At 46.0% G+C, this 17,264-nt stretch overlaps 1 protein-coding gene and 1 long non-coding RNA gene across 5 annotated transcripts in view; one reads left to right on the top strand and one right to left on the bottom strand.

Annotated features, from left to right (window-relative positions):
- Window positions 1-5,932: 5,932 nt before the first annotated feature.
- On the bottom strand, window positions 5,933-10,519 carry LOC106731582 (uncharacterized). Its single transcript, XR_016349688.1, has 4 exons — window positions 10,256-10,519; window positions 8,642-8,742; window positions 7,086-7,229; window positions 5,933-6,829 (listed from the first exon to the last, which is right to left on the bottom strand). It is a non-coding gene; the product is annotated as an uncharacterized LOC106731582 (long non-coding RNA).
- A 121-nt stretch (window positions 10,520-10,640) lies between these two features.
- Window positions 10,641-17,264, top strand: part of TEAD1 (TEA domain transcription factor 1) — a 298,964-nt gene continuing 292,340 nt past the window's right edge. For 3 of the 4 annotated variants that reach the window (XM_006117422.5, XM_075927867.2, XM_075927868.2), the window contains exons 1-2: window positions 10,642-10,932; window positions 11,601-11,738. The gene's annotated coding sequence lies outside the window, so the exon portion shown is untranslated. Of the gene's footprint in view, window positions 10,933-11,600; window positions 11,739-17,264 lie in introns of all 4 variants that reach the window. The other variant, XM_006117420.5, reaches the window with a different exon arrangement.

The following is a 17,264-nucleotide window of genomic DNA, read 5'->3' as shown; positions in this document are numbered from 1 at the left end:
ACTCATATTCAGCTTCTCAACCACTGTAATCCCCAGGTCCTTTTCTGCAGAACTGCTACTTAGCCATTTGGTCCTCAGCCTGAAACTATGCTTGGGATTCTTCAATCCCAAGTGCAGGACTCTACATTTGTCCTTGTTGAACCTCATCAGATTTCTTTTGGCCCAATCCTCTAATGTGTCTACGTCACTCTGGACCCTACCCCTGCCCTCCAGCGTATCTACTGCTCCTCCTAGCTTGGTGTAATCCATAAACTTTCCAATAGTGCAATCCATCCTCTCTTCCAGGTCATTAATAAAAATGTTGAACAAAACCAGTCCTAGAACCAATCCTTGGGGCACTCCACTTGAAACCGAACACCGACCTGACATTGAGCCATTGATCACTACCCATTGGGCCCGACAGTCTAGCCAGCTTTCTATCTATCAGAGGGTGTGTCTACACTACAAAGTTAATTCGAACTAACAAACATTAATTCGAATTAACTTTGATAGGCGCTACACATGCAAACCGCTAGTTCGAACTTAATTCGAACTAGCGGTGCGCTTAATTCAAACTAGGTAAACCTCATTCCATGAGGACTAACGCCTAGTTAGAATTAACTAGTTCGAATTAAGGGCTGTGTAGCCACTTAATTCGAACTAGTGGGAGGCTAGCCCTCCTGAGCTTTCCCTGGTGGCCACTCTGGGCACCACCAGGGAAACTCTTCTGCCCCCCTCCTGGCCCCGGACCCCTTAAAGGGACACGGGCTGGCTACGGTGCCCGTGCCAGGTGCAAGACTGCCAGCACCCAGCCAGCAGACCTGCACCTGGCACGGCTCGAGCCGGCCACCTGCTGCCACCCAGCCCTCTGCCTCTTCCCGGGACCAGGCTGGCGGCTCCCGGGAGCCTGCTTAGGTCCACAAGAGGCGGGCGCCCGCCTGGTCTAGTGCAGACATCGTGGACCTCATCCACAATCTCCGCACTAGGCACCGGAAAGTGGCCATCTAGGGCAGAATAGCTGCCAGCCTGGCCACCCAGGAGCAGGTTGGCATGAAAATCAAAGTGGTCCACTGAGACCCCCGACCCTGAGCCCTGAGCATAGAATGGCTGTACTGGGTCAGACCAAAGGTCCATCTAGCCCAGTAGCCTGTCTGCCGACAGCGGCCAACACTAGGTACCCTGGAGGGGATGGACCGAAGACAATGACCAAGCCATTTGTCTCATGCCATCCATCTCCAGCCTTCCACAAACAGAGGCCAGGGACACCATTTCTACCCCCTGGCTAATAGCACTCCATGGACCCAACCTCCATGACTTTATCTCACTTCTCTTTAAACTCTGTTCTAGTTCTAGCCTTCACAGCCTCCTACAGCAAGGAGTTCCACAGGTTGACTATTTGCTTTGTGAAGAAGAACTTTCTGTTATTAGTTTGAAGCCTGTTACCCATTCATTTCATTTGGTGTCCTTTAGTCCTTCTATTATGGGAACTAATGAAGAACTTTTCTTTATGCACCCTCTCCACACCAGTCATGCTTTTATAGACCTCTATCATATCCCCCTTCAGTCTCCTCTTTTCTAAGCTGAGAAGTCCTAGTCTCTTTAGCCTCTCTTCATATGGGACCTGTTTCAAACCCCTGATCATTTTAGTTGCCCTCCCCTCTCCCACCCTCTCTCTTCCCCTCTCCCACCTTCTTTTCCCAGTGTCCCCGAGTTTTGTTCAATAAAGAGAGTTTCTATTTTTGAACACACGTGTCCTTTATTTTGTACATCAGTAAGGGGGGCTAGGGAGGGGTAAGTGGAAGTTGGTAAGGGAGGAATGGGGTACAAGCCCCCGATGGGGAGGACTGGGCTGGCTCTGTGGGCTCCTCAGGGTGGAAACTTTCCTGAAGCCCCTTGATTGACCTCCCCTCTGGATGGCAGCCTGCGGCAAGTGCAGCCAGGCTAATGGCCGAGTGCTGTGATGTGCCGAGTGTGGGCACTCAGGGCACTCCAAGCCAGGACTGCTTTGCAAGCAGGGAACCCCTGAGAACTGTCTGTCCGGGGTGGGGGTCGGGTCCCTTTAAGAACAGCCCTCGGCTAGCCTGAGACAGCAGCTCCACGCTGTAAATCCTAATCTGATGCCCTGCCGGCACTGCTTCCGGCCATCCTTAACCTCAGTTCAGGGTCCACTCAGTGTGGACATGCTAGTTCGAATTAGCAAAACGCTAATTCGAACTAGTTTTTAAGTCTAGATGCACTAATTCGAATTAGCTTAGTTTGAATTGACTAATTCGAACTAAGTTAGTTCGAATTAGTGCTGTAGTGTAGACATACCCTGGGTTCCCAGCTTCATTGCTCCACTTCCTGCTGCCACACATGAGTGCAGAGAACAGTTCCACCCTTCCCTCAAATCCCTCCCCTAAGTGATTTGGCTGATTGCTGGGACAGTGTACCAAGCTGGGGCCATTTTGTTCCATTTTCCATCACCTCTGGTGACCGTGGGGGCAGGCCCATCTCCTCCTGTCTTGCTCTTCTCCCCACCCCTCTCCACCCACAGCTCTGGACCTGGCCTCGACAGCACCTTTCCTGCTGCCCTGAGCTCAGCCCCGCTCCCCCTCTGTGGAGCAGAACCCGCATGTGTGTGTGTGTGGTGGGGGTGGGGGGGGGGGGAGCTGAGTAGGGCTCCAAAATGTCTAGGGATGGCCATGTGAGTTTGTTATCTCTTTAGCTCTCACTCTCTGTATATATAAGAGCAGAACTCTCTCTCTCTCTTTCTTTCCCCCTGCTGAATTTACCACACACTAGTGTGTATCTCTATTTTCTTTCACAGCTCTGCCTCCTTTACAATGAGCATCTGTCCCAGTTTTCAGGTTTTACTTAATGTCCCTGTCTTAGCTGTCATAATTCCCTGCACGCCTGAAGACACCATTCATGAGCACAGACTGAGAGAGCAAGATTGCTAAGCACAAACATGTCTCCAAAATCATCTCCATGCCATTTTGCTACCTGCTCTCAGCTCCTCTCATGCATAAGGTCTCTGAGCAAGCCTATCCTCATATGCAGCAGTGTTACTTGGTTGAGGCTGGAAAAAAGGAACTGCCGCTATTTTCTTTCTCTGCTTTTCATTCAGATGACAAAACCCTTCTGTGAACACATGCCTACTCTCAGAACGGACAAGAGCCTTCTAACTGACAAATGTTTCCCCTTCTCTTTTCCTCCCCATCCCCTCTTTTTCTGCTATTTATTTGTAACTTTGGACCCCTGGCTCCATTCATCTGAAGAAGTGGGCTGTTATTCTGGAAAAACAATACGGCTGTGTCTACATTGGCACCCTTTTCCGGAATTGCAAATGCTGCGGGGGATTTAAATATCCCCCGCGGCATTTGCATGAACATGGCTGCCACTTTTTTTCCGGCTACCCCTCTGTGGAGCAGAACACGCTTGTGTGTGGGGGGGGGGGGGGGGGAAGCTGCGTAGGGCTCCAAAATGTCTAGGGATGGCCATGTGAGTTTGTTATCTCTTTAGCTCTCACTCTCTGTATATATAAGTGCAGAACTCTCTCTCTTTCTTTCCCCCTGCTGAATTTACCACACACTAGTGTGTATCTCTATTTTCTTTCACAGCTCTGCCTCCTTTACGATGAGCATCTGTCCCAGTTTTCAGGTTTTTCCTAATGTCCCTGTCTTAGCTGTCATAATTCCCTGCACGCCTGAAGACACCATTCATGAGCACAGACTGAGAGAGCAGGATTGCTAAGCACAAACACAGTGCTTGATGTCTGGCCACCATGTCCCAACCCCAAGGCCCCCAAGAACCTCCTAACCATCCCAGGGAGCATTCACAGGGCTCCGAGGAGCCTGCCAGGGGATGCAAGAGGCATGTGCCATCCTGGTCTGTGGCGAGGTGTGGGATGAGGAGGAAAACCTGCAGGATCTCTACTCCAGATGGCTCAACGCTGCTACATATGGCCGATAGCCTGGCCAAAGGGCCATTTCAGGACACAGGAGCAGGTCTGGAGTAAAGTGAAGGAGCTCCAACAGCCATATGCCAGGGCGAGGGAGCACAGCTCATGCTCTGTGAAAGAACCCCATTCCTGCCTCTATTTTGAAGACCTGCACTGCATCCTGGGGGGGCGGGGCAGCCCCTTCCCCACCGCTGGTGGTGGACTCGGGGCTGGAAACACCCATTATCGCCCACTTGGGGGTCCCAGACAATGAGGAGGAGGAGGAAGAGGAGGATTCAGACAGCACAGTGACCACCATCATGCTGGAGCTAGTACCCCCCGGCCTGGATTAGGGATGTGAAAGACTAGTCGACTCGTTGCTGCCCACCCCCACTTGCTGCCGCTATCAGAAAGAGGAGGGAAGAGTCAAAGCAGCAGCACCATGTAGAGCCTCTGGGTCCACACGGCACTACTGCTTTGAAATGCCGCGTACAGCCCAGGGCCAGCTGGGGTATCCCCAGGCTGCATGCGGCATTTCAAAGTGGCAGCGCTGCATGGAGCCTGGAATCAGCTGGGGACTCTGTGCGCGCTGCCACTTTGAAATGCCACGAGGAGCCTGATGCTGGGCTTCCTGACACCTTTCCAAGTGACAGTGCTGCATAGAGCCCAGGGTCAGCTGACCCCAGGCTCCACGCGGCATTTTAACCCTAAGGCTATTGCTACACTTCAAAGGCAGAGGGGTCCTATGGACTAATCGAATATTTGATGAAAAATGCATTGACTGTTCAATTAATCAACTACGCACAATTTAACATCCCTATTTTGGATGTGCCCCAGGCATTCTCTGAGGCCAGAGAGGTAACATCAGGCGAGTGACCTTAGTTTTCTCACACAGATGCTCCCACCATGAGCCACCACTAGAAGGAGGCTGGAGAGAAGGCCTCTCCCCTCCTCTTTCCCACCTGCCCTTGCTGCTTCTGAGAGCGGCAGCAAATGGAGGTGGGAGGCGACTAGTCGACCAGTCTTCCACATCCCTAATCCAGACTCTGGAGCGCCGCACACAGCACATGGGCATGCCTGCATGCTCAAGGCAGCATCCGCTGCCAGGGGCAGTGCTGCCAGGCACAGGTGTGTCTTCTGCTCACACCCCTACTCCACTCTCACCCCCTCTCTCCCAGAAGTCAGGGATACAAGGTCTGTCCCCTTGGGATGCCACCACTGCCAGAGCCGGTATGTGTGGCACTGCTGGAAGCCCAGGCAGTTCGAGGCCCCCCTCTCAGCCAATGGATCCCAGTGTGGCCAGCCATTTCCAAGACCAGCTTATCTGTGGGACATGGGAAAGGGGTGGGAAGCATGGTCCCCTGGAGACATCTGGGCCACTGTGAGGCAGGGCCTGCTGTCCAGCCCACACATGACCTTGCTCCCGGGACATCACTGTCCTCTGATCCAGGAACTGTTTCTCTCAGCTCACAGATGAGGGCAAGGCCTTAGGGACAATGTCTTCAGGGATGACTGAGCACCTCTCTTTATTCTCCCCAGCTGGACCAGCCATGACTGTGGGGCGACCGACACCACCCGAGCCAGCTGCCCGACCCCGGGGGAGCCACAGGTACTGGAGGGCCCAAAAAGACCTCATGAGGGAGCACGTCTCCATCCTCTGGGACATGCAGGAGACGCTGGCTCAGAAGGTCTGGGATGACGTGTAGTGGCAGAGAGAGACATGGACTGAGCTGCTGCAGCAGTGACGCAACATGTGTATGACCATCCAGGCTCACCTGACCTACCCGACCCCTGTTCCAGTCCCTGCTCCTGCCCTAGACCAAGTCCCTGCTCCTGCCCCAGTCCCTGTTCCCCTTCCCTTGCCAGCAGCTCCCCCTCCCAGGCTTGACCCTGCTCCAGTTCCCACTCCTGTCTATCCCTCTAGCCTTCCTGCACCCCCTCAGAAGTTGCCGAGGTTCCCACACACGAGGTGGAGGAAGCACCAGAGCCATGAGCCTCTCCTCCCCCCTCGGAGTTTTTCAGCCCCCCTCCTCTCCAGTTACTTCTACCCCAAATAAATCACCACACTGTTCTGTTTTTATTAACCAAAATGTTTTTTATTGTGTCTGAAGGGGAGGGAGGGGAAGGGGGAAGGGAGGAGTAGCTGTAGGAAAGGCAGAGAGGGGCAAGGCACAGGCCCCCTAGTGGGGAAGCCTTGGGGAGAGTGTCACTGGGGTCCTTGAGAGAAACTCCCTAAGGGCTTCCTGGATGTGCACCCCTGCCTGATGGGCCAGGTGGATAGTACCTGTGCACGGCTGCTTGAAGGCACTGCCCTCTCAGTAAGCCTCTGCCTCCCACCCCGGAAGGAATGCTTCCCCCTTGCTCTCCCCAATTTGTGGAGCACACAGCATACAGACACACCTGGGGGATGTTCTGCTCCCCCACATCCAGGAGGGTCAGGAGGCACTTGAACCTCACCTTGAGACGTCCGAAGGCGCACTCCACCTGCATACAGGCCCTGACTAGGCGGCCATCAAAGCGGTCCACAGCATGAGAGGGTAGGCGGTGTCCCCCATGATGCACAGTGGCATGTTCACATACCCGACCCTGATGCTGCGCTCAGGGAAGAAAGTGCCGGCCTCCAGCTTCTGGTAGAGGCTGGAGTTGCAGAAGATGCAGGTGTCGTGCGCTTTCCCCGACCAGCCAATGAGGATGTCTGTAAACTGGCCGTGGTGTTGACCAAGGCCTGCAGGACCATAGAAAAGTATCCCTTCCAGTTGATGTACTGCGTTGCCCAGTGGTCGGGGGCCCAGATGGGGATGTGGGTGCTGTCAATAGCCCCTTCACAGATGGGGAAGCCCATGGCAGCAAAGCCGGCTACGACGGAGTCCAAGTCTCTCCCAGGCAGATGACCCTGCACAGCAGGACTGTGTTGATGGCCCTCACCACCTGCAGAAGGAGACAAATAAACAGACCAATCAGAGAATCAAAGGGGTTGCCAGAGGCCTTGGGAGGTCCCTCAATCTTCCCTCCCACAAACACCCCAGGAGCCATCCCCTATGAAGCCTGCCTCCCCCCCCCCCACTGCAGGGCTTCCCCTCGCCACCCCTACCCCACCACCTGTGCCCCCAACCTCCCTTTCCCTAGGGTCCCCCTTTCCAGTACTCCCCCACCCTGTAGGGACTGCAGCATGAGAGCATCTTACCTGCATTACAAAGGGTCCCGACAGTTGACTTTCCCATGCTGAACTGGTTCCTGATGGATCAGTAACTGGCGTGGGGAGCTTCCAGACAGCAATGGCGACCTGCTTCTCCGGGGGATGGCTGGTCGCATCTATGTGTCCCATTGCCTGTGGGCAGGGATGAGCCAGTCACACAGCTCCAGGAACATCTCTTTCCTCATGTGGAAGTTCTGGAGTCACTGCTGGCTGTCCCACTGCTCCATCACCAGCCAGTCCCACCCGTCGGAACTGGTGTCCAGCCACCAAAAGCAGCGCTCCACAGTGGGGTGCGGCTGCAAGAGCAGTGCTCTTGCACACATGCTGATGTTCTCCTCCAATAGCTTGTGGTTATGTTCTTGCAGGGCCACGAGGGCAGCCTGCACAATCTGCTGCAGAAACTGGAGCACCACAGTCTCAGGCTGTTGCGTGCCCAGAGGCAGCTCCAGCTACATATCAGGGGGTATGTCTACACTACACCGCTAGTTCGAACTAGGGTGGTAATGTAGGCATACCGCACTTGCAAATGAAGCCCGGGATTTGAATTTCCCGGGCTTCATTTGCATAAACTGGGCACTGCCATTTTTAAATCCCTGCTCGTTCGAACCCCGTGCCGCGCGGCTACACGCGGCATGAACTACCATTACTCCTCGTGGAATGAGGAGTAACGGTAGTTCGGACTAGGAAGCCTAGTCCGAACTACCTAGTTCGTGCCGCATGTAGCTGCGCGGCACGGAGTTCGAACGAGCAGGGATTTAAAAATGGCGGCGCCCAGTTTATGCAAATGAAGCCCGGGAAATTCAAATCCCGGGCTTCATTTGCAAGTGCGGTATGCCTACATTACCCCGCTAGTTCGAACTAGGAGGGTAGTGTAGACATACACAGGGAGTGCTGTGGTCTCCAAAGGAAGGGCAACCAGAGCACGCAGAGGAAATGCTTTGCTGTCCCTCGGAGAGATAGGCAAACAAGCAGCAGAAGCTGAGAAATGGCTGTCTGGGAGGGTCCCTTTAAGCACGAGTCTCAGACAACAGCTCCAGGAACCAACTGCTGACCTAATGCCCTGCCTGAATTGGTTCCAGTGGCCTTAAATGTGAGATAGTGTCCAATCCATGTGACACTATCTTTCGAAATAGCACATCGCATGTTGTTGCGCTTTTTGTGTATAGATGTGCTATTTTGAAATAAGCTTTTCCGAAGGATCTCTTCTGGAATAGCTTATTCTGAAAGAAGCTTGCAGTGTAGATATACTCTAAGGTGCTGCAGGACCATTTGTTGGTCCTTAGTTATCCCCACAACCAAAAGGGCAAGAAGCTACTCCCCTAGCTCCTATCCCCAACCCTTGATGAGAGCTTAGATTCTGCAGAAGCTGATCATTTTGCCAGAAGAGCTTCTCTAAGTGCATGGAGTTTCCAAGATCTGTGATCCAAATCCTTTCTCTCCCTTCCATATATACCTCTCCTGGGGCCAGCATATGGAGAAATACCATGAGTTGTACTTTAGGTATTTCATCTATAAGCCCTATGGTAGTACAAAAAATGTCATACCTCACTGAGCTGTGGCCATATTCCTGTTAAATATGCTTGGAAATCCAGTGGATGCAGAGGATGCAACTGTTTCATCTCTTGTTTGAGGTAACTTCTACTACCTAGGTAATATATAGTAAAGAACTCATGAGTCAGGCTGTTAGGGGAGAGAGTAATAATGCATTTTCATATCTGTGGCAGGAGTTAGCACTCCATTCTGACTGACTCAGGCTTCAGGACACAGCAAGGAAAATAAACGGAGGGCCTGGGCAGAGGCTTTTGGCTTAGTCATACTGCACTTCGGAATCATTCAATTTGCATACGCACTAAAGCCCTGATGCACAAAAGTGTTTAGTCTCTTCACTTCCACTGAAATCAACAGAAATTAAGAACTTAAATACCTTTGTGGATCTGGCAAACCAGCTAGGCAACTTGATAGAACTGATTGAAAATGGGGGGGAAAGGAAAACTTCAACATGTTTTTACCCTCTGTGGAGTTGGTTAAAACCAGAAACTCTCCCCTTCCCCCCCCTTCCCATTTTTTGCCAATATCTCAAAAAAAATCACACGACTGATTTTTGGTGTGGTGTTCTAAGAGGTAAAGTAAACCACAAGTCAGTAGATTTTATGCACCCCCCTTTGTAACTGATACACAGAGGATGTGAACCAGTTACAGCACATACTCCCTTAGTGCCTCATACTTTTAGCTCTGGAAGTCCCTGATTCAGTCATGAGTAGTGAATGATGGCTAAAACGGAGCCTGTCACAACAGTCCTGCTATCTTGGGAGTGCTATTGTTTAGAAAATGGAGTGATTCAAAGAGGAATAAATACTATGTGTATAGATAGCAAGAAACAACTCATCCACCCTGAATTTTACAGGGCAGTTGGGTGCAGATTGTTAAAACATAACAGATGTAATTTAGATGGTGAACTCAACCCACCAGCAGACAAACACACCAGGATGTTACACGGTGATGTGAAAATGCTGGTGTTGCACAATGATGCCAAGTTGAAATGTTTCTGATGTCCTCATGCAATTTTTCTTACTCACCCTGACTCTTCTTAAAAAGTAGCAGCCCTGCTGGGCAGTTTCAATGGTGGATATACAAGTAAAAAAAGTAATATTTTTTCACAGTCACTCGTGTCCAGTTACATTTTATTCATGCAAGTACAAATTTTCACAAGCACAACAGGCATTCGTCAACTATTTCCGTAAGGAACTCAAATTGTTAACTAAGAAAGATATGTGTTATCATAATGCTCCAAGGAAGGTATTTCTGAGGAATGGATTTCATTGACAGGAACAAGTTAAAGAATCAGGCATAGCATCTCGAAATTAAATCCGTACAAAACTTCTGTAAGGAAACAAGGACCTGGGGCAATTCTATTATTTCAAATGAAATCTGCAAAAGGAAAGAGTAAATCAGTGGGTTTTGACCCCCAAGCACCAGCAATGTTCAAATTTTTGCCCTGTAACTTTGAATTCATTCATTTGGGTTTCGGTTCCGAGGATTCCTCCTGCAAACTTAATTTCGCTTGATCTCGGATTACTTGAGCTCTGCTGTAAGGCGAACTAAGGGGGCCGGAAAAGCGCACAAACCAAGCAGGGAAAGTGTGCATGGATTCCGCTTACAACTCAACGAAGCGCCCGGACTCTCGCCGCTAGCTCCAAGCCAAGCCGGGCTGCAAGGAAGCGTTCTGGGCGCTGTGCTCCGCACTGCACACCGACTCTGCTGCTGCTCCGGAGGGGGGCTGCAAATGCCTTGGCATGTGCGCGAGATCCCCTTGCAAGTGGCTGCTCCTCAGGCGGCTCCCGCTGCCGCGGCTCGGGTGGTTTCTGTTACTCCCCTATATGTCCCCTCCCCACGCGATCTGTCCCCTCCCCACGGCTCCTCCCTTCTTGCCCCCTCCCCTCTGGACTTTCCTATGAGGTCACCAGCTGCTCCCGGCTCCTCCCCCCGCACCCCCTGCATGATGCGGGCCCAGACTCCGCCTCCCTGTAGCGAGCCCGCTCCTCGCGTTCATTTCATTCCTCGTCTCATTCCGAACATTCTTAGCATCGCTCGCGCCGCACAAGCCCATTCGCGAGCCCGGCCCGCCCCGCCACCGGCCTGGGCAGTAACTAATCACTTGAAGGGATTCAATAATCCTGCAGCCAGCAGCTAGAGCCTAGATATAAATAGAGAAACTGCAGATTAAAAATACACACGGGGCTATAAATAGCAACCAAGCCCAGGGGGAGCTGGAAGAAGTTTGCAATTGAATTGCAAAGAGCTGCTGGTGGTTGCAAAGGTGGGGAGTGGAGTGGAGGTAAGTTTCGTGTGTCTGTGTGCGAGTATGTGGTCGCTGCTGTTCGGAGGGAGCTGCTGCTATGCTCATCTCTCCCTTTGCTTTGTGTGGCTGGGAGGGGGGGGGGTCTCTTTTATTTGCTTGGAGAGCTACAAAGGCAGCTCTGGCCCCCCTCTTTCTCCTCCCAGCCCCCACTTCCAGTCCCTGCAGGTGATCTGGGGAGGAGGGTGAGGAACGGGACTTAGGGAGGGAGGGGGAGAAGAAGTTGTTTCCAATGGAGTTTTTGCTGCTTTGGGGCTGTAGCCAGAGCTGCAACAGGCGGCTGCTCCTCTGCTGCTCCTCTCCTCTCTCCCTCTCCCTGCTCCTTGCTGCTGCTTTCACTTAGTTGCCTGAGTCACTGCTTTGCAGCCTGGCGCTCGCTCGCACACTCTCGCACCACACAAATCTTTGACATTTTTCACATTTTTCATGAAGAAGGAAGAAGTTAGGACCGGCCCTGGGCTTGCAAAATAAAATCCCCATAATAATCAAAACTCTCCCAGTGTCGTGCTCTGCAAAAGTGACTCGCTCTGAATCGAGGGAGCTCTGGGGTTTTGTGCCTCGAGTTTTGTTTTCCTTCCTCCCTTTTCTTTTCCTCTAAAACATGAAAGAAAGAATGTTCTTTTTCGCTGCTTCTTCTCCTTCTCCAGAGCTGGTGCTGCTGCTGCTGGTTAATTGCACATTCAAGTGGAAAATTTTCGGGAGTCAGCAGAAATATTGTATCCAAAAAAGACAAAGTCGCAGTTACAACAAAACCGAAGAGCTTGTCCCTGGAAAACTTCCTTTCGGTAGGAACCATAGGGTTATTTATTTATCCTGAACATTTTAAAGAGATCTATTCGACAGATACCCACGGTGCTGATTCAAAGGCAGCCTTTGTTCACAGAAGTAACATTTGCAAAGGAAGTACACTTTTAAGGGGGAGGGGGAAAGTTATATTACAGCCTTGTAACAAAATTAAAACAACAACAAAGAGAGCTAGAGAAAGAAAAATTTGTTTTAATACATCAGAAAAATTCAACCTCCTCCTACCTCTGTTAATCCCATTCCTGATTTTTTCTCCTCTCCTCTCCTGAAATCTGTTTTCAGTTGCATGGAGTTACTGTATAAAAATATTTATGAAACAATGAAATACCAGCCACCCCTGTTTCTCAGGAGAGTTGTTAACTTATTAGAAACAAGTGCCTGCCTTTGATTTGGAGAAATGAAAAGTGATCTCAATAAGGTCTGGAAATTTAGGGATCAGTTGTGCTTTACATTTTCTGAATGTAAATGATTCCCAATAGTTTTTTTTAAACTTCCTTACAGAACACTATCTAACAAATGAAGGGCCAAGAAGCATGTCAGAAGTCACTGACATTTTCTCATTTAAAAGATTATACATATGATATCCAAGTTGAGATGGTACACTCGTAAAAAATAGTTATATAGTTGTATTTCTGTGTAGAAAGAATAAATACCTTTCCCCCTATATTGGTAAAGTTTGGAAGCAGGATACATATTAGTAACTTTTATGGTGATATTTGTATTAGGTATCTGAGTTGTCACAGGTAATTTTGAAACGTTTTTATTCTTTAAATGAATGTTCAGATATTATGCAGTCCATCCTTGGTACGTACATTTATGAACTTGAAAGCATCTTAAAAAAATGAAGCTAAATAACAGAGCATTATATACTATGCAACATGAACACAATGATTATTATAGCTTTGGGATTTAATCCCAAGTACAGGATTCATATAATCCTAAATTTGGAATGCCTGCCTGTAGAATATAGTGTATTACCATCTCTATAAATAGTTGGGGAATACCATTACAGGAGCATTCAACTGTGCTGGAGATCTACACATTGAAATTTAAAAATGATATAAGGAGCAGAATTAAGTTGCTTTATTTTGGGGGATGATATACATGGATTTCAAATAGTAATGTCTGAATTACAATGCATTAAACATTGGAGGTTTTATGTATCGGGACACATTTAATTTATAACTGCTTAAACTATGTTTCCTTTTTGAAAGAATTGTATTTAAACTTCCAAAATTTTTGTCAGGCATGTTTATTTTTCATTATTGTTCATTAAATGTCTATTTTCCTACTACACTGATTTTGAATGAGGTGCTAATATATTTTTAAAGCAGTAAGGGGCAGTTATGTGTTTTACCTGATGCTGGTTTATATCAGCTGATCGAGTAAAGATATTTTGGGTACAAGTGATATACTTCATAGTTTTTCTTTATAATAGTACTTTCTTATTACATGCACAGTAAATATATTTTGAACTACAATTTTAAGCCGACTGTTTAGCTAAAATATTTATATTTTCACACCAACAAAAAGCAAACCACAACATCACTTTAGATGTGGAATATGGCTTGACATTATGCATACTTTATTTTTTCTCGGTGCAGAATGTGACTAAAACAGTGTGCACAAGGAGTAAAGCAGAAGGAAAAATTTGATTTCATGTGAGCCTTAGTAAGGACAGCAGATACTTACTGAAGTTTAATTTAGAGTTGAAAGGAACAATAAGTGGGAACTGGGCCCTCAGTGAATTTGCAGTTCAGATTGTTTGCATTGTGGTGTATGCTTGTGCGCAACCTGTATGATACAATTTGGAACTTGTTTCTTTCTCTCTCTGCCAGGATAATGTACTGGGTTTTGATACTATTAGAGTGTTTTTTAGGCTTTGATGGTCTTTGACGGAAAAAAGTCAAACTCAATTAAATCATACGGGTAGGAAGAAAGAACCTTAGACTTCTTTTTTTCTAAATTAATGATAATAGCAAAACTGTAAAGCATCCCTCAAGACTCAGTAAAGTAAAAATAATTTATTTTAGACCCTCTAATGCTTCAGAGAAGCACAAGTATAAGAGAGACCTCTTTTACTTAATGGAAAGATGAAGGTTAAAAGAATTTCATTTTTGATAACAGAGTATAATTGTCAAATTATATGAAGTCAGATTAGTTTCAGTAGAAATAACATTAAAAATGGGATTATTTCAGAAATACTGGTTTTTTTGCAGTTTTCAGTGTATTTGTGGGGAGAGTGTTGCCTTAAAATTTGTGTCGTTTGACAATTACAGTGTACCTTTTGTGATTTTACACACACACACACACACATCATTTTTTAATGCAGCCCTTTTCTTGACATAGTTATTTTATGTCTAATTTATATGAGATTTTAGACCACAGACAATATCTTTTGAAAGGTATTCCATTATTTTAGAGTTTAAAGGTTTGTACAGTCAGGCCCTCTCTCACATTAAAGTCAATGGGACAACTCATGCAAGTATCAGATGTGAAGATATTTACAGCATATACTTTATGTACATTGGCATAGTATGATATTTGCTGTCTGAATGGAAAATCAAATGGTAATGTTTTTACATATTAATCAGCAGTGCCTTAAGAGTAATATTAAATTTTAAAAAAATGACAGGAGCAGTACTTATAGCTACATTTCTAGTCACAGTTAGTCAAATCAGTCCTGTCAGCACTGTTTCCACAGCAAGTGCAGATTTTAGGCAAAGTTTGACTTTTTTTATAGTGGTGTAAGTTCACAGGAACTCTACCAACTTCATTAGATCTGTATTGGTTATGCTCATGTAACTGAAAGTATGATTTGACCTTGCAAACATAACACTGAAAGTGACAACTTTCTTTGTGAATCTAAATATACAGGATTTGGGATATAATTACCATTTTATCACTTTGCAGTAATTTGTAAGGAATTTATTATTAGTTGCCTAGAGTATGAATGGTGTATATTGCTAAGCTAATTATATTTGGCAAACTTTTAGTCCAGCAGCAGATTTGAAAAATCAACCAGCTAACTAAGGGGAAGCTGCAGAGTGCTTTTAGAGGTTTTGTTGCTATCTACACAACTACTGTACTAGTTAAATGATAACCTGTGCCACATTATTTCTTGTAAAGCCAACTGATTCTAGGCCACAAGTAATGCCACGTTTTGCAAAGTAAAAAAAAGAAAAAAAATCTGTAATTAATCACCCACTTAGGGCTTTATCCCTTATATTCGTGTTTTTGCACAAAACTTCCTTTGATTTCTGCATGTGGAACGAGAGTGGAAGATTGTTTTCTGGAATAATTTTGTTTGGATTTTATGATTCTACATTTCCAAAACATAAAAAGAACTTACTTCAGTGCACTGAGACACTAGTTCCAAATGAATCACTTAAAAATACAGACAGTACTCTGCAGATTTAATTCTTCCAACACATACAGAACTTAATTTGAAATCCTGATACCAATGAAATTAAATGAGAGTAGGGCCAGGATTTCACCTTTTGTGTAAAACAGGTTAGGCAACTTTAAAGAATATACTTTGCCAAAGATAAAAGGCCACATGTCATCTTTGTGAAGCAGAACTGTCCGTTTGTTTCAACTGGGAGCCTTTGCCACAGTGATCCATAACAATTCATTTGGCTAGATATCTTACAAGGAAGAGTCTGTATGTTTTACAGACACTGAGCACCTAATCTTGTGCTATATATATTTATTTGTTGCATGCAGTTTTGTAGACTCAAGGAAATTATGAAAATCCATTTAAAGTTTGAAATGGTCAGGAAACTTCCATAATCATTGCAGAGATGCAGATCTTCCCTCTCCTTCGTTCCAAATTATGTGAAGGTTCTTCACAGCAAGTCCATTTTATTTGGGAGCTGGTCCAATAAAAGGTCTACAATGTCTTGTTCTTTGTGTTTTAGTCTTAGTTTACTGAAGCAACATGATTATGACTTTTACATCCTATTGTACAGGTCTTAGTGACTTTCTTAGATTTCTCAGTTTTCATCAGACGTCTTAGTCTGAGGTGTACTATATATTGTAATAGAAGCACATAAATACAAAATAAAAGTTTGTTTGCTGACACATCTCTGGTTTCAAAAGGTAGAATTTGGAACCTCAGTGTATTTGAGGGGAAAACAGTGTATTTGAGGGGATCTTGTGTAAAAAGATTAAAATGTTATTGACCGAGAATCTACAACAATGACGAATACTGTTGTTTTTACAGATACATAAACTGAAAACTGCTGCTAATGATGGGAAATGTTAATTATGTGAGAACATATTGAACTTATATTCTCTGGCATGAACTTTTTAAAATGCATCAACTGTGCTGCCTTTTATGCGCACAGCTTTCTAATTATCGTAATTCTGTACAGCTCTGGCTTTTGGAAGGAGTTCAAGTGCAATTGCAACTTAACATGAAAGGAGATTATTTAAAAAAATTGAAATATTCAAGAACAACTTGCAAAGAATCTTAAAAATACTATATGCTTAGCTAAGTATGAATCAACATACCTGTATTCATATAACTGGCTAGCAAAGTCAATAAGATTATTAGAACAGTTAGTTATTTCTGCATTTCACTATCTCATTCACACACATACAAATATAACTCAAAACACATTTCCATAATTGGATACCATAGGTTGTTCTATCCTATATTGGTCAACAGTATTTTTTATTTTCCCACGGTCCTTGAAATGATAAATGACGTAAGTGAATAACCATATTGTTAAAAAAAGACACTTTCTGAAAAAGTTCAGAGGTAACAATAACTGCAGCAGTATTAAAGAGAAAGAGAGAGAGAGAGATCCTTGAGATTCTTCTGTGTGAACCAGATGTGAATCTGTCGCTAATATTGCTGCTCCACTGTAAATCATCCTTATCTATCACTATTCACACCTTGCCTTCATGACATTTGATGGGTTGTACATTCTATTCTTTCAAATGTCTTTAAAAGCTCTTAAATGAGGGGAAAGTAACTTACATTAAACTTAAACCTGAATGATCCTTTCACATGTGTTTTTTGCTTTTTTGTTTTGTAAGGATCAAAGCAATAGTTTTGTCTAACAGGTTTCAAGCTTAAAAAGAAAAAGACAAGCTTGGAAAAAAATTCACTTATTTTACTGCACTACAAGCTACATTGCTAAAATGCAAAGAAAAACCCAGTGAAACAAAATGACTTCATTTGAGCTGGCACTTAAGAGCAGAATTCACTTCCATCCTGCTGAAATAAAAGAACCCAAGTGTTTTAAATAGCCACTCCCCTAGGCCAGAGAGTTTTTAGAAAAGCTTATTGTCTAGATTTGAGCTGTAACAGTATGTCTGCCTCTGTTAAATCTCCCAAACCAGACAACTCGATTTCTAAAGTTGACATCTGGTTTACTCTTTGTTCACCTGTTTAAAAAAAATGCAAATAGACCAGCAAGCCATTGCCCTAAAGCTCTTAAAAATGCTGTTGACAGTTTGTCAAATAGTGCTTCCAGTCTAAATCTGCAGTAGCCTAT

Source organism: Pelodiscus sinensis, chromosome 5 (assembly GCF_052426305.1).
Source record: "Pelodiscus sinensis isolate ZL-2025 chromosome 5, ASM5242630v1, whole genome shotgun sequence".
Classification (NCBI taxonomy): domain Eukaryota; kingdom Metazoa; phylum Chordata; order Testudines; family Trionychidae; genus Pelodiscus; species Pelodiscus sinensis.
The sequence above is the reverse complement of the archived record's forward strand: the minus strand, read 5'-3'. Positions and strand labels throughout refer to the sequence as shown.